Here is a 24,098-nt window from a genome sequence, read left to right as displayed (position 1 = left end):
TCAAATCACAAGGGAAACCAGGTAAACATTGTTTGTAAGAAATGTTTCAGTGTTTGGAAGACAGAATGCACTTGATAAATATTTGTTGGATTGGTGAAAGTGTGAGAGTGGAAAGGATAAATTACTTAGCAAAAGTTAAAAAGCAAGCCCCGATCAATCTGAACACAGAACTCAGATTTCTTGACTCCATACTGTACATGCTGGTGTCTACAGGTTCATACAAATATGAATCCAAAGAGATTGTGCCACATTTCCGCCTCTCACTAGCATAGCCAAGTTCAACTATTCTTCATTCATTCATTTGTTCATTCACTCATCAATTGTCATTGAGCATCTTCTGTAGATAAGATATGGTTATAAGCTTTCTAGGGTATGGAAGGATATTTTTTTAAAAAACCTGGCCTTGATGTATCTTTTAAGGTAGAAGATGTGTCAGAATTTTTTTAAAAAATAGAGCAGATTGTTCTGAAATCAGAGGGCTTTGTGGAGAAGATGGCAGTTTCGCTGACTCTTTTGACGAAGAGATGTTGAGGAGAAAGAGTGAAACAAGCAGATGCAAGTGAACGGCTCAGAGTGGTTGGAGCGTCATGTATGTGGGATCAGAACCTGGAGACCATGACAGTCCCTCCTCCCCCACAACCACTCAGCCTCCTCCTCCTCCTAGGCTGCCCTGTGGTGGCATTTGTTGGATGCCTAATTAGGCCCTTGGTTAATGACCCCACACCCCCTATTTTATTTATGTCTTACCTTAACCCAGTGGCTGGTGCACAGTAAGTACTCAATACATATTTACCGAATGGAGGAATGACGATCACCCTCTTAAAAGTAAGGGGGAGAATTCTAATCCCCAAAGTTCAGCCTTATCCTCTGCACGACTTTCCGTTTACTGAATAAGAGATGGTGAGTTGAAGAACATTTTGAATAAGTTTCAAATTGTACTTTTAGGGGAATTAATTCCTCAGGGCTATGTTGCCCAGGAAAGATGGAAAAGATGTGAATGTAGGTACACCACTCAGTTAATTCAAGTAAACGAATCATTGCTTTGGTTTAAAAGCCAGTCAAATGGACTCCCTTTCATAAAGAGATAAAATAAAACAAAACAATAAATAAAATAAAAAGTTGTGGTTAGGAACTGAAAGAGGAAGCATATCCTTCATTTTTACGAAGGGCTGCCACCCCTTCCTCTGGTCCTGCCTCCTTTCTCCTTTAGTTCCTGGGCTCATCCTCTTCCCTCCTCCCCGCCCATTTCTTTGGGTTTTGGGGAGAGGCAGAGGGAGCAAAGAAGTGGAAACAAGGTACAAAGAGAAAGAATGATACGAACGTAAACACAGAGGTGCTGAGGAGAGAGGACAAAGATCATATAATGACCAGCATCCTTGTTTACTGGCACTCACCACACCGGATACCAACACTGCTGTGTCTGTCTTCATGGGAACCCAAAGAAGTAGGCGCAAGATTGCCCCGCTCCAGGGAAGAGAAGACGCAGTCTCGGTGACGGTCACGGAGCTCACTAAGTAGAAATGCTCAAATCAAAGCCAGGTCTGCCCTGTATTCTCAGGTCCACCCTTGGGCCACTGTAGAACAAACCTGGGAAGGTGGCGTGGGCCGAGACCCCAAACCTTTGACTTACTTTAAGTGGACAAATAGGAATATGACACAGACACAAGTAATTTTGGTTCTTCATGCATCACTTTAAGCAGAGATAAAAGGAAACTTTTTTACTTCTTAGTAAAGTATTATCAGCATCACATGAATACCATTTAATTTTCTCCTCACATCATGGTATACTAGCATACATCATGGTGATGATTATTTTATACTTTGACTTTGCCTTTCACTCAACAAGTGTCTGAGGCTGTGCATGTGTACATGTGTGTATATCAAAGTCACCGACACAATCTGTCAGCTTCTACATTCACTCAGCTTCCTGCCTTTATCTGGGCAGTGTCTTCAGTTACCTGCATGCTGACATTTAATCATGCAATATGTCAAATAGATGTGACTCAAGCACTCAGGTGACATGCAACCTGTGTGCACATATGTGTGTATTTACTTAAAATTGTAGTTGTCATTTCTCTATGTATTGTAGTTTCACACTAAGTCCCAGTGAGTGGTAACCCACTGAGGGCTATAAACCAGTGCTGTCCTCTGACACTTTCTGGGGTGACACAAATGTTCCCTATCTATGCAATCCAATGTGGCAGTCAGTAGCCACATTTGCCTGTTAAGCAGAAAACACTGACAATGTGAGTAGCATGACTGAAGAACTGATTTTTTTCATTTTATTTAATTGTAATATATTCATGTTTAAATAGCCACATTCGGACCATGGTGTAGGACAGCACTCCTATATAGAAATTCTGTTTACCTTTCTCTCCCACGGTGTTGCCATAGTTACCAAAGTCTTGTGGACAATGCCAAGGGCAGATGGAGTAGATTCAATATGACGGTTCCTGCTGCTATTTTTCCCTTCGAATTTGACATAATTCACTACGATACCTACTATGATTGCATAGCTTGGGCTGAAATATAATTTAGTAAGTTGAATACATATATTACACTTGAAGTTAAAAATAAAGCATTTGCCTTATACCTGATTGAATTTCTTATGCACATACTAATTTCTACCCACATGGCAATAGATTGCCTCAACTGATAAGACTTTGAGTTGAGTACTCACAATTTTTGATTCTGTACTCTAAAATTTGGATTTTTTTGCTCATTTGAATATATACTGAACTCAAGGAAATATATCTAGATGGAAAATAACTTTGTTAATAATGGAGAGAGACATTAAATTAATGATAAGTCTAAGGTGGCTGTAAAATTGAATTCATTTTTAACCCATGCTTTAATAAAACATGAAGAAATGAAATTGGAATAATTAGGTCAGAATAAGAACCCGGTAAAAATAACTACCAATGATAAATGGTAAGAGAATAATGGCATTAGGCCATTTGCTCATAAACAAATACAGTTTCTGACCTAAGTTCTCAAAAAGTCAACTAGTATTTTAGTGACTAATTCAGTTTCTCTTGAGGTGAATAGGAAGAATAGGGAGAGAAAAAAAATTAAACAAGTGGATTAATCAAGTGGATTTAAATGAGCTGATCCAAAAATCAGCCAAATGTCAGCATTAACAGTAACATTGGATGTATGGGAAAAATAAAAAAATGTTGTCAATATCAGGAAATCAGTGAAATAAGAGGCAAACTAGGCTTATTGGTCCCAGCAACATAACATAACATTACTAGTATAATTTTGGGTTTCAATAGACAACTCGTTAGTGCAAGAAAAGAGAAAAGGTAAATAATAGTAGCTTATCCAGTTGCAGGGGGACAACATGTGGCTAGGCCGGCCTTTCTCCAGAACCTTGATTAGCTAGAACCTGGAAAAAGATAAGTGGCCAGAGGAGAGCATTTAGAGACATAAATTCCACCCGACACGCGGCTGGTGTGTGAGCTGGCTGAATTCACAGGCCCCAGCTTCAGTAGGAATCACTGAGCATTCAGGAGTAAGACTCCGAAGGACAGGATTCTTCCTCCCGGGCCAACTTCACCAGAAGGAGATAAAACTCCAGTGAGAATTTAGAGAGTGGAAAGGGCATGGCATGGGATTAGATACACTTACGTTAGAAGCAAATCTGTCTACTTAAAAGATAAATATTTTTTAGCAATTTTTCTTAACTTTTCAAAGCTCCATCTTTGTCTTTTTTTAATCTGTAAATGTGAACTGCAATACTTTTATCTAAGGTACATATTGTTGATATATTGTATTACATATTTTTATTATTGTTCAAGTACAGTTGTCTCCATTTTCACTGTACCATGCCACCTATAGCACAGGTGGCAAACACATGACCTGCGGGCTGAATTCAGCCCTCCACCTTGTTTTATCTGGCCCGCACCTTGTTTCTACCCAGTGGCAGCGCCGAGCTCCTTGCCCCTAGTTAAGGAGTACAGTAGTTACATTTATACAGTCCTAAAATTACATTCAGGCCTTTGAAGGCAACTGCAAGGCTGATGTGGCTCCTGGTGAACATGAGTTTGACACCCCTGCTCTAGACCAAGGGTCATAAACAAATGGGATCTCATCAAAATAAAAAGCTAAAGAAAACAGCATTAAAATGATAATATATTTTAAAATAACTAGATACTGGGTTGACGTTTAATAAATGATATTTGTTATTTTATTATGACCTAAAATGACCTCTTATAACTATTCGGTATAGATTTAAATGGAGTTTTGTTTACTTTCTCTTTTTTGGGGAGTATCCTAACTCTCTCTTTGCTGCCTATTCTGTCTCTTAAATGTCGCAAGAACCATCCCCCTGGGGAAGCTGTGCGCAGAAGCATTTTGATTTTCCTGCCTGTGTCTGTGCACTCACGGGGAATGGTCATTCATCTAACTCTTCATAGGACACGAAAGGAAATGAACAATGCTTCTAACCAAGCCACTCTCTCTCCTCCTGACACTCACCAGCCCCACTCCCTTGAAATCACGGGATCGCCCAGGGTCAGCTATAATGCCATACGTCAGTATAATTTATAGATCGAGGAGTCTCTGGTTTTGTGTCTGGCTATTTTAAATATATGATTTAAGGGAGAAATGAAACTTCAAACAAGCTGCAAGTAGAACGATAATCTTGCCATATTTAGACCTTTTTTGACCTGAAATGTTGGTTTATAATTTGTTGTTTATTTTACTTATAAGACTGGGTCTTGACTTGCTGTTGGCTGATTCATTAGGTCAAATCCACCGATAAAAATTTCTACTGGTGGTGGAATTCAAAAGGATATGCTATACTTTCTAAAGGCCTTTCTCAATAAAGATTCCCAAAGACAATGTAAACAGCAACCCCACTGCAGTAAGAGTTCACCATCTCAGGGCAACAGGCGGGGGGTGGGGGGCAGCACTCACTCGTTTCTCTAAATTCCATCCTGTGGGCCAAGCGTCACCTTGTGCTCTGTGTGTGCGCCTACCCACCCATACTCCTGGGCTGAGAGGGACACTCTCATCTTTACAGGTTATGTCCACCTCACCCATTGTACAGGGTCCAGCACAAACAACCCCCCCTTTTTCTTACAAAATCTTTTATTACAGAATCATAAGCAGGTAATCCTCTAACAACAATATCACACTCAAGTGCACCCTATGGCATTTTAGGTGAAATGTTCAAATTATTCAAATTAAAACTATAAATTATTACACCCATATTATTACTCTACCCACCACACTCAAGCAGGTGTTACTTTTGCCTGCTTGAGATGACCCTGTATTTACAAAGTCCTTATGTGTTCTACACAATGCCAAGATCAAGTTGAAAAATTAACTCAGAAATATATCTAGGACTTTTTTAAATACAATTTCTAGACTTTGTCAAATGACAAAGCTACCCGGTGGCATTTAAGACTAGAGGAATTTTAAAATATTATGAAACTATAATAAAGAGTTCAGATCTCAAACAAAAATGCTCTAATTATTTTGTTGTTCAAGAATTTTATTTTATTGGGCATTAGTTGAAGCAGGAGGGCCACAGAGTAAAATGTTTGTTTTCTGTGTGAGTGTCAGCAATTTTTCCTGCACTGTAATTATTATAAGATAATTTAACTCAAATTTGAAATATTAAAGTAGGTGAAGTATAATTAGAGAGGTAGTTAAATAATATAGTAGTTTAAATGGTGAATCAAAAATATTTTTCAGTGATAAATATTAACAAGTAATGTACTTTCCTGGATTCAAGACAACAAATATGGTATAAACTGTATTTGTCACAAATATATTGTATTAGTTAGGATACAGACCTAGCTGCTATGAGAGAGAGACACCAGAATACAGCAGTTTAAAGAAAATAAAAGGAAGAGTTTGACAGTGACCAATACTGAACTGGTGATCTGGTTTGCCAATGTGTCCACTTGCATCTCCAAGTCTAATCCAATGTCACTCCCAGCCAGTGAGAAGGGGAAAGGGCTCTGAGTGTTTGCATGTGCTCATGCACCTGTGAGTGGCAAAGCCTAAGTGTGCACTCTCACGTTTACTGCACCGGCCAGAACTTAGTCACACGGCCTTCCACAGTCATAATCATAAAGAAGGCCATGCATGAAACGTGCCTTCCGCTGGGTGGCCACGGGCCTTGCTAAAATCAAGTAAGTGGATCTATTATCAAAGACACTGCCTTTGGAGGGAACAAGAAGAGAACATCCATGGGAAGTTCTTTCTAAAAAAGAATGAGATAATTATCTGGATGTTTCAGAACAGGGCCGATCCTTTATACATGCTCTCGCCTTTAATGCATATGCCTTCCACGAGACATGAGCATGCTCATTCACATTCACACTGAAGGCAGGTGCCAGTTTTTACTTTTATTTTGTAATACTCCCAGCGCCTACCATTGTTTCAGACATGTAGTGAAAACGTTACAAATTTGTCAAATGAATAAAATGACTGCCTGAATGAAGGGAATTAAAGGTGAAAATTTGATATTAAGAAAGATGAACTATTCTTGTCAAGGTCAAACAGCTGATAGCTGGTAGAGTCAGGGTGTGACCCCTGCCTCTTTGAAGAATTCTCCTGAGTGATCCTCCGGCAAGAAAGTTCCTGTGATAAAAACAAGTCATCTGCCTGATAGAAGCTCTTCTTCTGTAACCTGGGATAAAAAATCTGTGATGACTGCAGTTTTGTCAGAAAGGCATTTGCTGCATTTCTACTGTTGGATGGGAAAGATTCTCATGTTGGTCTCATAAATTTCCTGAGCAATCACCCAAACTTCTCTCTGCCCTCTGGATGGCAGAGAACTCTGTGGCTGACTGATTCTCAAATGAATAATTCTAACAAGAAGGCTCATTCTAATTAATGTGTTGCATTTTTGCTTTTGATTATAAATGGCAAGGATAACACCAGATATATGGAAGTTTTAATAAATGCTCAATACTAGAATAGTTACATATTCCTGGTCCCATCCTTTACCTGTCAGCTATAATGATTTCTGAACTGACCCCTTCAAAACCCATTAAATTGGATAATGGATGAAGTGGATTCTCATGCAGGGGTTTGAGTATTGATGTTCACTCAGGACAAATTTCTACCAACATGAGAAACATCATAGTGAGTGTGTGTCTGTGTGTATGGTTTTGTGCATGTGAGGGAAGCTGTAGAAAGGTTCAAAAACTCCTTTTCCTACATCTTTGCCAGTACTTGTTGTTTGTTGATCTATTGATAATAGCCATTCTGACAGTGTGAGGTGATATCTTGAAGGGGAACCCTTGTACACTGTTGGTGGGAATGCAGTTTGGTGCAGCCACTGTGGAAAGCAGTATGGCGATACCTCAAAAAATTAAAAATGGATCTGCCTTTTGCCACAACAATCCCATTTTTGGGAATATATCCAAAGGAACCCAAAACACTAATTCAAAGAACATAAGTACCCTTATGTTCATTGCGGCATTAAGTACAATTGCCAAGATATGGAAGCAGCCTAAGTGTCCATCTGCAGATGAGTGGATAAACCACTATGGGACATTTGTGCAATGGAATTCTACTTGGCTGTAAAAAAGAAGAAAATGTTACCGTTTGCCACAGCATGGATGGACCTGGAGAGCATTATGCTAAATGAAATAAGCCAGTCAGAGAGAGACAAATACCATATGACTTCACTCATACGGGGAACCTAAAGAACAAACTGAACTCATGAGGAAAACAAAGACAGACTCACCGATAGAGGACAGGATGACAGACACAGTGGGGGTGAGGCGAGGAGGTGGAGGGATGGCACAAAAGGGGAAAAGGACACATGGACATGGACGCCAGTGTGGTGACTGCTGTGGGGAGGGGATAGAAGGGGGCTAAACGGTCATGGGAAAAATACAACAAACTTTTTAAAAGGAGTTCAAAAACTCTGTCTAACACATAAAATTTAAATGTATAAAATAACATGCATGGGCAATTAAGTAGGTTATGGTAAATCTGGAAAAACAGATGTTATGACATTATTTGTACATATATGAAAAAGGGGATAGGAAACACTTATAACAATTATAAAAAAATTTCCCCCCACATCGCCACCTCCATTTATTTTTACTTTATTTATGGGGAAATATTTCATAACAGTTGGGATTTTTGAATTCTCCAAGTCACATTGCATTTTGTAATGTGGTACACATAGTAGAAGGAACCCTTATGTACCCCTTTGATTGGCTACAGGGTTTCCAGATTAAGCATTATTTCTAGGTGTGTCTGTGAGGATATTTCTGGATGAGCTTAGCTGAAATCGGCAGACTGAAGCAGAATACCTTCTCCAGTGTGCGTGGGCATCATCCATTCCACTGAAGGACTCAATAAAACAAAAGACAAAGAAAAAAGGAGTTCACCCTTTTCTCCTGCCTATGGCATGAGCTAGGACATTTCATTTCGTCTTCTCCTGCCCCTAGGATTCACACCATCAGCTCCCCGCTTCAGAGGGTTATGGGCTTGGACCGAGTCACACCGCTGGCTTTCCCAGGTCTCTCACTGGCAGGCATGTATCTCTCATTGATTTGGTTTCTCTGGAAACCCCTGATGAATTCACTGTTCTTCCTCAAAAAGAAAATCCATGACAATGTGATGCTCCAGTTTCTCAGCAAAACAAAAATGACATTCCCTGCCAAGCCTGCAGGTATGTGTCCATGAGAAAACAGGGCCGATTTCTCTTCAATGATGAAATAAGGAGAAGCAAAAATTTTATAAACATATTTTAAAGTGACTTTATATCACTTATATCTTTAATCTCCCTAATAACCTCAATAATCTGTAATTTTATCTCTAACTTGGCAATGTAGAAGCTGGGGCTTGGAGAGACTGTTATTTGTCAATGGTCTCCAAGGTCATTAAAAGAAGGGTCCTATTCAAAGTGAAGTCTATGATTCCAAGTCTAGTGTTCTTTCTGTTTCACCGACATTGGCAATGCTATTTCTCTCTTTGGCACTGGATGTAAGTTGACTGAATTGCTACTTTACAGAGTCCAACTTCAAATACACTAATGCTCAAACAACTCTAATTAGCTGAATAGACTTATCCAAGTAATTATATTTTTCTTTATTATAATGATGATGTTGAAAAAATTACATTTGCACCTCTAACACGTGACTCACGGATAGTAATGACTAAACCCAGTCTTCTCACTGACTTCTGGGGAAACCAGGCAAAGTGTTGGAGGGCTGCTCTTCGATACAGGAGGAATAGTCTTTAGAGAAACCAAATTGTTCAACTCGAGAGTTGTAGAAAGAGTTATCATTATTCAATTCAACGTACGACTTAAACTGAGTATAAATCACATATATTCTCGTGATATTATGGGCAATCCTGCATGGCTGAGGTGACAAAATGTAGTTGAACAGGAAAACGTATGTAAGAGACTGGACAAAGAGGCGTAAAGAGACCTGATGGTGTGTGTGTGTGTGTGTGTGTGTGTGTGTGAGTGAGAGAGAGAGAGACAGAGAGACAGAGAGACAGAGACAGAGAAAGAAAGGTCTGTTGGAGAAAAGTAGACTTTCAAACTTCTACAGATTTAGTGAAAACCAAGAGATCCCCAAAGAATTCTTCAGGTGCTAAATGCATATGGAGAAATAGCTTACTTCAGACAATTACTCCAGAATTTCAGAGGGATTGGTTCCCTCTGCTACACAATTTTGAAAGCATGTGCTTGACTTTCACAAGATAGCCTGTGGAGGGTACTTAACCTGTTGTGATACAGCACAGAAGTTGATGAATGCTTTTGAGCCAGGCAGTTGGAGTGCTGGTTCTGTCACTCGTGAAGAGCTTCGGTACAAGTCATTTAACCTCCTTAGCCTCGGTTTGACTTTATCTAGCTCATTAACTCATCTGTAAGATGGCAACAACGATAGTGTCTCCTCTTACAGTGATTGTGAGGATCGAATGAGGTGCTTCATGTAAAGTATGTACAGCTCAGCACACAGTAAGTGCTCAATAAGTCATTTACCATTATTATGGGCTGTGCAAACCTTCAATTATTTGTGATGCACATATTTGGCGAGTTTCCTAAGTGTTTACCATATAGACCCTAAGCAATAATATCCGCTTGTCTTATTGAACACTGTTAATATCAGGTTTCCTTTTGCTTTCTCCTCAAAGTTTAACATAAAATATAGTTCACAGACAATAAAAATATGTCTTCATACAAATACATTTTAAATGTTTATAGTAATAGCCTATGCCATATTTTGTTTCCTGAAGAGACACAATGCGTGCTTCAAAAATAACTTCATCCTCCACCACACTGACAGGGTCTGTTTCTTCCTCCCATGGTTGCTTTTCCCAAGGCCAGGCGTGCTAATTATGGCCCTGTGACAGAGTGGGGGAACCAGGGCAGAAAGTCAAGGTAACCTGACCAACAACAGAAGAATCCTCGTGATGTGTGCACTGGCTTTTCGGAACTTCAAATTGCTTCCTCCTCCCTTCAGGCAAATAAAGCAACAAGGGAGACAATGGGCATCACCACCCTGTCATTGCCAAGAGATGGAAACTCATACTACTTGTAGTTAAAAATTCTTTAAGTGGATTTCATCTGACAATGTATGTGTCCATGCTTTTGGTTTCTGTATGTCATTAAACACACATTCCTCCAATGACAAAATAATAGCCTCTGGTGTTTTTCTATAAGTTCAAATACTAAAAGATGGTGTGGCCGTGATACAAGAGACTTGAAAAAAATAGAGCATAGTTGAGAATTGAATTATTGCTCATGATCATGCGGTAACATATTCGTAAAAGACAATGTTAGGAATGGGGTCAAGTACAAAAGAAAATAATCACGTTTCGGCCCCAATCCTATAACCTCTCCATAAGTACAATTTTGTTCAGTTATTTTATAGCGCTCTTTGATTTCTGTTCAGAAATGACTAATTGGTGTGTAAACCTTGTGAATTAGATTACCATAAAGATAAATCGCTTGCTTTTATTCTTGTGGGTACAATTCCTGGCTCCATAATTTTTTTTTTTAGAAAAAATTTGATTTCTTTGCTGTAAATGTGCTTTGCTCTCAGAAAAAAAAAGCCTCTGTGCAAATTCATTGTATTCCATCCAAGTTCCTTTTCTATCTCTCCCTGAAAAACGGAGGCCTGGCCACATTACAAGAAAGGTAGACAGAGATGAATGCGGGAGGTGTATTCTGTTCCTAACTTGCTTCTGGACTTGAACGTAAAAGGTGTGTTGGGCTAGCCAGAAGAACACGATGCCTTTGGATAGGTGAGGGAATACTGCCTGTGACTATGAAGTTCATCTTATTCACCTGACTTCATTCCCAAGAACCCTTTCACATGGTCATTCCCTGTCACTGTATGCTTTCTTTCAGCACGGGTATTGCCTTTGTGTTGAGTTCTCTCTTAGTTTTTCAAGTTTTAATATTGGTCATGATGCTTTACAAAGTAGATGGTACCTGCTTCAGAAATGGTTTTCTTTGCTTTTACATTTAGGAGGAGATTGAGAACAAGCAATTAAGATTGAGGTACCTTTAGGTATTGCCTTTTTAGGGTTGCTGTAGCAATTTATATAAACTTCGCGACTTAAATTTAGAAATCTGTTCTCTCACAATTCTGAAAGCTTGAAGTCCAAAACCAAGGTACGAGGGAGGCCACCCCTGCTCCAGAGGCTCTAAGGGAGAAGCCGTCCTTGCCTTTCCTAGTTGCTGGTGGCTGTCAGCGGTCTCCCTGGGTGCGTCTCCCCACGCTCTGCCTCTGTCTTCACGTGACTCTCTCCTCTTCTCCCTCTGTGTCTCCATCATGTGCCTCTTACAAGAACACATCCTTGAATTTAGAGCCTGCCTAATAATCTGGGACAGTCTTATCTACAGATCCTTAACTTAATTATATCTGCAAAGACGCTTTTCCAAGGAAGGTCACATGCACAGTTTCTGGAGATTGAGAGGTGGACATAGCTTGTGAGGATCCCCATTCAAATCAATGCACCTTATAAAGAGACATGTCTAAGGAATCAACAGTTCCTAAAATGTCATTTCTTTGTTAATTGTTAAAAAGGCTATGTTGACACTCACTTAAATGCTTATAGAAGAATATGATCTCTTAGCTCATAACACTATGACTTCTCAGAAAGACTCCAGGCTGCTGGCACAAATATTTAATCTCTACTAATAAAAGGAGTTTACCCATGCTGTTTAAGGGGTGAAAGCCAGCTTTTTTATGTCTGCCTTTAGTTCTTATTTACATAAATTAACATACAATGAAGCAGCAGAAATACAACCCAACTTGCTATGCTTTTCTTTTAATGATTTATAACGCAACCTCCTAGCTCCTAACTAATAGCCATTTTCCTCTTATTCTCATGAAACAGTAAAATGCTTAGTTTAGGGAAAGGCCATTCCTATTGAGAGAGCAGAATTTAAGACGACATAATATTACCAAGTATGGAGAAATGTTCTAAGATTTAGGCTCTGTATAACCAAGGGCCCCTCTCAAATGATTGTGTTAAATAAAGTAGGTAATTTTCATATTGGATATTCCATCTGATTACTTGATTAACTGATTAATATGTTTCAAGCTAGACATTGCTATAAATAATAGATTGTATTTGATTGCTGTCCTTCATTTTCGAATGAATCTGTACTAGTATCATGACTAGTATATGTGCATTTTTTACAATGGAATATTGATCGTTGAAACACCCCCCCCACACACCCACACTTTCAGGGCACCTGAAAAACAGAAACAATTTGGATACACTATCAAATGAACTAACCTGCCATATTAAAGGGGAACTTCTTTAAATTTTTATAAATATTAATCATCTAAACCTTAACTATCTGTCCCACAGTCAGCTCTCTCTGTACTATCACCCTCAAAACAATGAAATGCCCAGGACAGTCCTAAGAAGGAACAGAATCATATCATCACAAGACACATGGACACAGTGAGAAAGACTGAATGCAGAGACAGGATGGTGGGCTAAGTCAGGAGTCCACTGTGTATTGAGTTGGGACTCTCCAAAGTCATTAATTTTCTGGAAGACAGGCTTTGACAGTCTTTGTAAAAATACCAGGAGCTTGACCTGGAGAAGCTCTGGATAGTGAGCAAAGCACTTAAAGAAAATACCCAAGGTAAAAGGCCCAGTAGACCAGTACTGGCTGGGATTAATTGCATAATGATGGGTGAATCACTTTTCTTTACATGGCGAGGAGAAAAAGAACACTTACTAATAACTATCTTACATGGATAGTGAAGTAGTGACTATGTCCCATCACTAAGTTGCACATTAGAAAGGCCAAATGTGGACATCAAAGACCATTGCAATGTAGTTTCAGCTCCCTTTGTAATCCTGGATTCTCGTTTTCCGGACATTTTTGAATATGGAACATTATTTTCACATAACAATGGCTATATGGCGATGAGAAGAAAGGCTAGGTAGTGGGTAAGACTCACTGAGTTGCTAAATAATTTGCACGCATGTTATCAGCATTTGGATATCAATTAGTATCTTAACAAAATGACCATTAAATACACAACATATACCATTAGAATTACTTGGGATTGGGGGAATCCAAGAATGATCACTTTTGATTTTGTTCCCTCCCAAAACTTGCCCTCAAGTTATTTCTATTCACTATTCCTGCAACTGCCTTACATGAATTTTCACTCACAATAAAATTGATTTGTTCACTAGACCTTACACCTCCCTTGCTTTCCACTGACTTTGCAGTCTTGTATGTATCACATCATGTCTTTTCCCATAAAAATAGCTCCTATGCACCCTGAAAGTCAAAGTTTCATGCTAGTATCTCTACCAACATCATATGTAAGTAACCTTTCAACTAACCAAAGCAGCCATTCTTATAGAAGCATTTGACCTCATTTTTTATTTTCAAAAAATATTTTTTATATTGATCACATAAACCTTTGGGAGCCTAGAATATGTCAGAGAATATGCCTTACATTTCTAAGTATCTCTCCCAATCTTTAAGGTGGTGTTTTATGCTTAACAGTTACTCAATACATAATTACATGCAATATAAATAAACAATTGGTAAGAAATGATAGACCAATTGGTCTTCAAACACACTATCTACCATAAGAGATCTTGTGTTTTGTTTTGTTTCATTTTTTGATGAAGCAACTGCTTGCACTATGGAAAATTCATCCATTTGTTGTTTTGACTCATGTCAACTAAATGACCAAAAATATTTGAAAATGAAATTATGACTCAGATAATATGTATTGTGTTATGTTGAATTCACTTACATCTGTAAAAGAAAAGCATTGAAACCTACTCAGGTGAATTTCAAAGAGATGATAAAATGTTAAGAAACAAGAAGAAGATACATTGTTCTTTGGACTCATCCGCATTCTTGTTCTATGCACAACATTTAGAACATAGATACTGGGCAAGCAGTATGACAGGGAGAACCATATGCAGCAAAGGTGAGAGGCACATAAACTCAAATCTGAGATAAACAACAGGCATGCATGTGTCCTTGTAGAAATTCCATTACAATCCCCTCATTAAAACTGTCAGAGTAAAATTGTAAAATTACTGATATTAACTTGAAAATAAGCTGGGACTCCCTGTGTCAATAACAAAATTGCAAAATAATAACAACAAGGTAGATTGACTTTCTTTTAGAAGTGCTTTGTATCATACAAGATACAGTTTTTCAATGATCTGTCATGATCCTCAGTCAGAAATAGAACTGGAGTTTGTGTTCATTATTGCTTCACTATAGATAAATGCTCTGAATAAGATAGTTGGAGATAAAGAAGGGGTAAATGTACGCTCCTTTCTTATTTTCTTTACCATTAAACGACTTATTTCTGTAGGTGTTTTGTTATCAGGTTTTTCAAACTTTGGTTCAAAAATCGTTTTCATCATTCTTCTCACATCCTGCTTCAAAAAATACAAAGCAGAATTTTGTTAACCAACACCTATAATGTACTTCATTTAAAAATAATAAAATGTTCTCCACATGGTGCTTATTCATTTTTTATTCATGAATGTCAATGATTCTTGAGGCTGCTGAAGTGCATTGATTTTTCTGATTTAAAATGTTTGCATGTCATAAGCTCAAAACTTCTATATTCCATGCATGATGGAATTAGTTTTTGATGGGAGGGGTGATGCTAAGGTTAACATTATAATTTACATTGTATTCACTGAACTCAGAATGCACTCTGGGAGTTATAAAGGTTCATTTCTCCACGGGCTAAGAGATCTATTTCTAAGAGCACTCAAGTTAAATTTATCTCCAAAAATACAATATGACAGTTAGGACTCATTTTTGATGAGATTTGTGACAGAAATCAGAGAAAAGATATAACGCAGTCTGGCATTTTTGATATTCCTGAAAAGTTAAAATTTTGGCATACTGAAATAATTGTTTATTAGAGGACTTCAATTATGATCAATACAGATTAATAGGGACCTGCTTTACCCTCTTTCCTGGATCAACTTCCAAAACCAAAAGTTTTCAGGCATTGGACATCAGGCAGATCAGATGAGAGGTATCCAGGCAAAGAGAAACAAAATCAGCCCATCGATTCCCTGACCCTTATTGCCTGGAGACATCGCTCAGGCTGCAGGAGAGAGCAGGGAAACTGAGAGGGGCTCAGTGGATCCCCTTCCCTGAGCGCGCAGAGTTGGAAGTCTGAGACGAGCAAAGCAACTGGCGCTCGTGAGGAAGAGCACCAGAGAGGGGAGAGATGCACAGAAGGACGGCTCTGGAGGCCTATGGGGGATCTCTCCTGAGTCTCCATTGGAGTATTTTATCAGTGCATGTTATGAAGGAATTTTCCAAGCCTGGGGAAGGAACAACCAATATTAGCAAAAAAAAAAAAAAAAAAAGGTGTTCACTCAGGGCTAGGAATAAATGGATTTCCAAAGCCAAATTAAGAAAAATTTACATAATTTATGGAAATGTAGGTACTGTACTTAGAACGTATTGCCTTAATAGTAGGGCAAATTGGCCTTATGCTATTAGAGGGTACCAGTGCTCCAGTGCCATGTAATAGCTTAAAGGCAAACCTCAAGAGGTTAAAAAATTTTCCAAGTAACTTAACTGCATTCTAGAATAATCCACAAAAATACCCAGCATCACAAAAATTTAAAAATACAATCTCTAAAGAACACATGTGCAAACTGTATATAATATGCATTATGTTTCATTGAATTCATCTATACCTTCAAAACTGTAGAAAAATACAATAAATAATGAAGAGAAAAATTAATAAATAAAAGCAGATCCAAAATAACATAGATAAAAGAATCTGTACACATGAGCATTCCTTATGTTCAAGAAGGTAGAAGAAAGTTTGACCATATTTACCAGAATATAGAATATATAGAAAACATTCAAACCAAACTTCTAGAGATAAAAACTGTCATGTATAGCATGAAAAACACAACAGATGAGATTAAGATCAGATTAGCCACTTTAGGGGGTAATATGTGGTATTAGAGACCTACTAATAGAAACTATCAAAAATGAAACACACAGAGAAAATAACTAAAAATAATAAACAAAGAATCAGTGAACTGAATACAGCCCCAAACACCAAACATATGTGTAAACGAAGTGCCTAACTGAGAGGAGTCAGAGTGCAAAAAATTAAAAGTACTTGAAAAATAATGGTCTACAATTACCCACATTTGATGAAACCTATGAATGCACTGATCCAAGAATCTCAACGAACCTCAAGCAGAAGAAACATAAAAAATACCACACTGAGACATCATAATAAAATTCTGTAAAAGTAGTGACAAAGAAAAAAAATCTGCAAAGAAGCCACAGAAAAAGGCACACGTGCAGAGGTACAAAGAATGATTCATTCCAGCAGTCTCATTGGAGGCAAGGCAATACTGGAGACAGTGAAGTATAATGATACCACTAAAAACACTGACATTTAAAAAAGTGTTGACCTATAATTCCATCTCCAGTGCAAATGTATTTTAAAAAACTAAGAGAAAATGAAAACTTTTTTAGATTTCCAGAAACAAAAAAATGAATTACCACTTAACTCCATTACAAAGAAGTCATTCAAGAATAAAGAAAAACGATGCCAGTTCAAAATCTGGATTATCAAAAAATGAAGGAAGAGCAACTAAAAATGCTAACTATGTAGTTAGATATAAAATACATCATTTTTCTTGTTTTTTAACCTTTAAAGAATATTTGATTATATAAAGAAAAACTAATAGCAATACACTGTGAACTTTGATAATATTTCTGTAAGGTAAATAGTGATAAGTCAAAGATGCATCTATAAATTATAAAGCAACCACTAGAGAATCAATACAGATACAGTGGATGATCCCACAAAGAATGAAAGATAAATGATTTAAAGATACTTAATGCCACCCACAATGCAGAGAGAAATAAAAAGAGCACAAAGAACATACGGGACAACAGATATAACAAAACACACACACAAATAGCAGGATGGTAGATATTTGTAAACCCAATCACATCAATATTCACATTAAATGTAAATGGTCTAAATATCTCAATTAAAATTCAGAGACTGTCAGATTTGATTAAAAACCTAGACCCAACTATATGCTGCCTACAAAAGCCCACTTCAAATATAAGTACAAAAACAGTTTTAAAGAAAATAATGAGAAACATGTATCATGATAATACATAAACAGAAAATAGGCTGGAGTTATTAATATCAGACACAAGGTAGGTTACAGAGAAAAGGATATCACCGCTGATAAAGAGTAATAGTTTACAAATGACAAAGTGATTAATTCATCTAGTGGACATGATCCTAAATAATTATGCACTTCATAATAGAGCCTCAACTTACATGAGGGCAGAAACTGATAGAACTAATAGAAGAAATTAGTCCACGAGTATAACTGTTTAATAAAGCAAGATGCTCAGACATCTCTTTTTCTGTCTTTTGCCTGTAAGTCAATTCTAACCCTGACTCACCGGATAGTAATTCTCAGACTTCTATGATTAAACTCTGAGACTAATATATGCAGCTATAAACTGTATTTGATCAGAAAGTTTATGACTGTGTCCTATCTCAGTAGGTTGTATTATGCTGTTGTTGGATTAAAGAGATGTGATTTGTTTTCCAGAAGACCTTGTTTTTTCACGTGGAAAATGGAGCTTCTCTGCAGCAACGTGTGACAGCTTCAAGTCAGGCTCAGGGTTGATCCCAGCTTCCTCTCTCCTTACTGAAGAGCCAGGTCCTTGCTGCTTATGACAAAGTTTATCTGATGTAACATGTAACAAAACTGCTGATAGAACAAAGTTCTCTGATGTAACAAAGTATTAATGTAGCATGTAACCTTTTCATTAAAAATTAGCTTTGACTTATCTTGTTTACTTTAGTTCTCTTGATGTCTTCCCTCATCTGAAAAATAGAGATGATACCTGACACTAACAAAAATTTAGAAAATGAAGGAATAGATTGGTATTTGCAAAGTCCTTGGGAAAAATGCACTGAGTACTTCTACCTGTAAACATTAAATGACGTGGAAAAATTAAGAAGAGATCTGGATTTTTCTGACCCAAATAAAGTATTTTCTAAAAATAATACAGAAGATGGAGGAATAATTTTTGATTGAATGCTTGGATTTAATGTTGGTAGAAATGAGTGACCCACATAACCCTTTATTTCATCAATTTGATTTTACGAGTGACAACTCAGGTTATAAAATACAAGATTTAATGGGAAACGGTTATGAAGGAAAAGGGATGAATGAACATGGGAGATGTGGAGATTGTTAACATAAGATACATATATATTTTTTCTCCAACGAGGTCTTTTCTCCTCTAGTTCAGTAACAGTATTCATCTTTTGTAAAGATTCTTCCAAATAGCCTTAGAAAATTCACCAGGTGTAAGGCAATGCAGGTGCTTTGGACCTCAGGGAGTGGAAAGTGAGAAAAGAGTTACAAACAGAATGGTATGTATTATTAATGAGTCACCCTGAGGCTGTCCTTAAAGACTGCTAGAAAAGGCCTGTAGGTTTAAAAGACACTAACCTAAAAAAAAATCATAAAAGATAAAGCCATTCTTAGCGGTACAGTCTGAGTAATGATCTTACGGAATGACCTTTTCTCCCCCCTCCCACTTCTCCGAGGGCAACCAGTGCTCGGGTGGGACGGATCTAACTCTATCACTCGGCATTTTCTCAGCATCCCATGGTATTACAGCTGGAACCGGTTTACGTGTTTGTCCTTCACAATGAACTGAATGTCACCGTGTTGTTTATATTTTTTATTTAAGTTAATTAATTTCAGTAAATAAATAATTTCATACATTTGTAGAGTTATCTGAGTTTAAAAAACTAGGACCTTCAACTACTTTTAAAGCTGTATTGGATATAGTCGATGTGTTTATTTTTGCTTGAAAAAATTTTAAAACCTCACCTAAGGATATGTTTATTAATTAGAGAGGGAGGAAGGGTGAAGGATGGTGGGGGGTGTTCAGAAAGGCAGGGAAGTGCGGGGGAGAGAGAGAGAGAGATAGAGAGACACAGAGAGAGAGAGAGACATTGATTGGTTGCCTCCGGTATGTACCCAGACCAGGAATCAAACCCACAACCTAGGCACGCGCCCTGACTGGGAACTCAATCCACAACCTTTAGATGCATGCATGGCCAAAGCTCCAACCAACTCAGCACCCAGCCAGCCCGGGCAGTCAAGTCCACTGTTTTCAAAACTGTACTTGATATAGTCCACTTTTAGAAAATGAAGACAAACCAGAACACTATAGATGTCATGGTTTATAAAAGCACAATTCAAAGCCTATGTAACTATATTATATATATTTGCTAAACCACTGGTGTACAAAATGATAAAAAGAACAATGCCTTATTTACATGTACAGGTTTTAACTCTAAAAAATTGCAAGCAACTTTACTTTTATTATCTCAGGTTAATCTCAGAAAAATCTCATAAGGCAGCGGCCTACCATCCCACTTCACAGATCAGAACACTGGGCTCGCAGAGTCCCACAGTACGGGAGTAAAAAGGCTCCTGTGGCCCACGAGACAGTGACCCATTCATTGTTAGAGACAGCACGCCGACCCTCATTGGTAGCTTTGGATTCTGAACAAATTTAATCACGAATGGAACACCCATTTTCTTAATCTTTGTTTTTGTTTACTCAACAGTCCAAATAAAACATTTCCAATTAGTGTTATAGGAAGGATTTTCAATAACATTTAGAAATGTTAATGTTTAGAAAAGGTAATAAATGTGTCTAAAGAACTAAGTATTTTCATTGAGGCAACACTTTAACATTTTTGCAATAACAATGCAAATTTTGATGCTTAACATGTCTTACAAAGACCAACTTCTTCACCCCCATTAACTCTTTTTAAAATCTGTTAAATCCCTGATACCATAAAGTAAAGAATTAAAAGAATAATCTTTTCCCACATTTTCACAGAAATACTATAAGGTCAGAGTTTAAATCCCTTTCCAACATTAAGCATCATGGCAGAGAGAAAAATATGGATCTAAACCCAGAGAGAAAATCCCATCCAATTTCACCTTTATTTAATTTTTAGTATGCTTAGACTATATTTTTAAAATATGAGTCTTGTGAATCATGTCCTCTATGAAACATCATTGAAAGGAGAATAACAATGAAAGCAAATAATAATTGAATATTCATAAAAATAACTCAAAATATCTTTCTGTAAAAGGGGTAAAACACTTCAAAAGAAGTAATAAGTGGTCATTAAAACTCTAAAAATTTATTGTGCATTCTTTCTTTCATAGGGTAATACCAAATTATAAGAACGTTAGTGTAGTTTAGTGATCTCTGCTAATCCACATCAGTGATGCTGAAAGATTTTAATGAATTCTCTTCAAGATATGTGATAGTTTTCAATGGGCTGATTACATTGGAAGAACATAAATCTTTGTAGAAATATTTGCCATGTTAGTTTAATCTTAGTTGGAAATGCCGTGGCTGGACTTGCACATTTATATATTTTGTTGATTGTTTTCTGACCCTCATGAGATATTATTTTTTATCAATTCCATTGCATGCATGAGGGCTAGAATATTATACTTTAAAAATGTTTAGTCAAATGGATAACTCAAATCTTATTTTATAAATGACTAAATTTTGGTCAGAAATCCAAAGTTTAGTCAAAAGTCTGTTCCAAAATGTTTTTTCAATTAAATTATATATTCTACACTCATTTGTGGTTCCCCTAATTTATTTTGTTAACAAATAAGTATGCAATAATGCTAAACATAAGTCAGATGGTAAATACTCTGTCTAGAAACTGATCTTGTTTTTATCAAGAATTTTCACTGTAGAAGCTGTCCAACAATTTTTAACAAGGCACTTGGGTTTTGCAGTCTTGCTATGATAGTGTGAGCTCCCTCTAGCTTGCCTGTCCCGCTGATTATGACCATAAACTGTAAACACCAAAAAAACAGGAACACCTCAATCACAAACTATTGTACATGGTACCTGAGAGTTATATAAAAGTAGGCAGATTGCTGAATTAAGTAAAAACTTGAAGAAGATAGGAAAAAGGAAGCAGGCAAACAAAAAACAAGAGAAGGGGCAAACAGAAACCAAAACATAAAATAGTGACCTAAATTCAACTATTTACATAATTACATTAAAGTTTAATGGTCTAAAAATTCCATTAACAGGCAGAAATTTTCAGAGTGCTTAAAATAGCAGGGCCCCACTATATACTACCTCCGAGAAACAGAAACTTTAAAATAAAGATATAGGTTGAATGGGTGGTGAGCACACAACACAATGTACAGATGCTGTATTATATGATCACATGCCTGAAACCTATGCAATTTTCTTAAGCAATGTCACCCCAATAAATTCAATAAAAATAAAGACATAGGCTGAAAGTAATGGATGGAACATAAAGATACTTAAACAACAACAAAACACTACTTTATGTTATATATTACGGTAAGACGTGGGACCAAAAGTAGTATAAGCTGGTAGAACTTAAATACATATGTACGCACAGGTGTAGGGTGTGTGTGTGTGCAATTACTTGTTCCCGATAAATTTTAAATGTATCAGTGAGATAGGGTCCTATCCCATTTCACCTTCCTAGCTCTTGGGAACAAATATTCCGTAGCAAGGGAAACTTCTTGATTTCTCGTTAAGCATTTGGAGAGATTTGCTGGTATTTATCTCCCCAAAGCCTCGACTTAACTAGACTTGCTGACTGCTGGGGAGTTTCTTTGTGATAAAGAGCACCATTAACAAGGGGACATGGTGACACAGCGCAGTGCCCTTCACGAGTTCATTCTCAGTCCACACCACATTCGCACGGCCAGGAGCCTGTGCAGTGCCACGGGAATCTGTCCCTCTGGTGTGTGGCATCGAGATGAACGGGCAGGGACAGTGTATGGTGAATAATGGATAAATGGCAGTCTCCTGACATAGGTTTGATAGCCATAAAAAATACAAGTTTCATGATTTCCTTAACGTTCCAACGCGAAGACTGACTGAGAGAATATTATTTATAAATGCCAAGCGAACAAAAATTGTGCAGATTTTCAGTAGGTGCTTCTCTTATTAGTGTGTGAAGCCATAACAGGGGAAATGGGTCAGTGCAATTTTCCTCTGGTACTTAAAAATCTTTTCTTGCCAGTGCAAGAGAAGCTATTCAAATTCAAACCAGGCTTTTCCTCACAAAAGCTCTGTGTGAGAGAGACATTGCAAATTAAGTAGCGCCACCCTTCTCAAAGGGCTGCATTTGAGGAGGCCAGTGTAATTCACTGCAAATAATACGTGTTAAATCAGCAGATATAATCAACTTGATTTTGCTTTATAAGAATTGTTTAAATTCTATATAAACCCTGGATATAGCATATGTTTCTTTTATGTCCCTCTGTTAATGATATAATTTCTATTGCACTATGGAAAACCAGAGACAAAATGAATATGAACTTTCACATAGCCTAGCCCTCTCTGAACAAACAGATTTTCAATGAGTTGTTAATACAGCATAATTCAAGTATTATATTCAATAAACTAAGTACAAGTACAATAAGAGAACTTGGGTTGGAGAAGGATCAGAAATATATGTAGACAGGAGTCTGATAAGTCTAAGCCACTGGCTTGGTGGTACATTTTCACAATGGAATACCACCTGACTGTGAAAAAGAAGGAAAATTTACCCTTTGCAACAGTATGGATGGACCTGGAGAGCATAATGTTGAGTGAACTAAACCAGTCAGGGAAAGACAAGTACCATATGATTTCACTTGTATGTGGAATCTAATGAACAAAATGAACTGACAAGAAAATAGAGACAGACTCAGAGATGGAGAGCAGGCTGACAGGTATCGGGGTGCCGGTGGAGGCAGACAAGCTGAAGGGTGGTGGAGAAATTGAACAAAAATAAGGGAAAAAACCTCGAGGATGTGGAAAACACTGTGGTGACTGCAGGGCTGTGGGAGGGGTGGGGGGAGGTGGAGGAGGAGGTGTGGGGATAGATGGTGATGGATGGAGATTTGGGGTGCTGAGCACACGATACAGTGTGCAGATGAGGTGTTGCAGAATTGTGCACCTGAAACCTGTATAATTTTGTTAACCAGGGTCACTCCCATAAATTCAATAAAAAGGAAACAAAAAAATTTGGTTTTTCATTTTGTTGTTTTACTATCATAATGACATAGCTAGCCATAAAGATTTATCTATAAATGCAAAGGGAAAAGGAGGTAATGTGACTAAATAATTCAAGGATAAAACTGACAGACTACTTTTCTGGTCAGAAAAAGATAAAAAATGTGTTGACTTTCATTCTATAAGAATTATTAAGATTAGAAGTTTCCATTTATCAGTAAAGGAGAGGATTCAATACACTTTTCATATCCTTACGATACAGGAGCAAGGGTACGCACTAGGGTACCACCCCTACAAACCTTTCCAGATAGAATTCCCCAGTTGAAAACCCAGAGAGGAAAAATGTGTGTGTGCGTGTGTGTGCATGTGTGTGCGCGCACGCAGAGGGACAGAAGATAGAAGAGAACTGTTTTAAAAAGTAATATATGCTGCAGACTAAAAAAATAACATTCCAAATAACTATTGTTTCAAGGAAGAAAATAATTTCAATAAATGATTTATTTCCCTTCATAGA

The 24,098-nt window shown here is 37.5% G+C and overlaps 1 protein-coding gene across 1 annotated transcript in view; it reads right to left on the bottom strand.

The window, feature by feature from the left end:
• DCC (DCC netrin 1 receptor) overlaps positions 1-24,098 on the bottom strand; it is a 668,131-nt gene that overhangs the window by 121,967 nt on the left and 522,066 nt on the right. The window lies entirely within an intron of this gene.

Source organism: Phyllostomus hastatus, unplaced genomic scaffold, assembly GCF_019186645.2.
Source record: "Phyllostomus hastatus isolate PE091 unplaced genomic scaffold, TTU_PhHast_1.1 phas_contig_80, whole genome shotgun sequence".
NCBI lineage: Eukaryota > Metazoa > Chordata > Mammalia > Chiroptera > Phyllostomidae > Phyllostomus > Phyllostomus hastatus.
The sequence above is the reverse complement of the archived record's forward strand: the minus strand, read 5'-3'. Positions and strand labels throughout refer to the sequence as shown.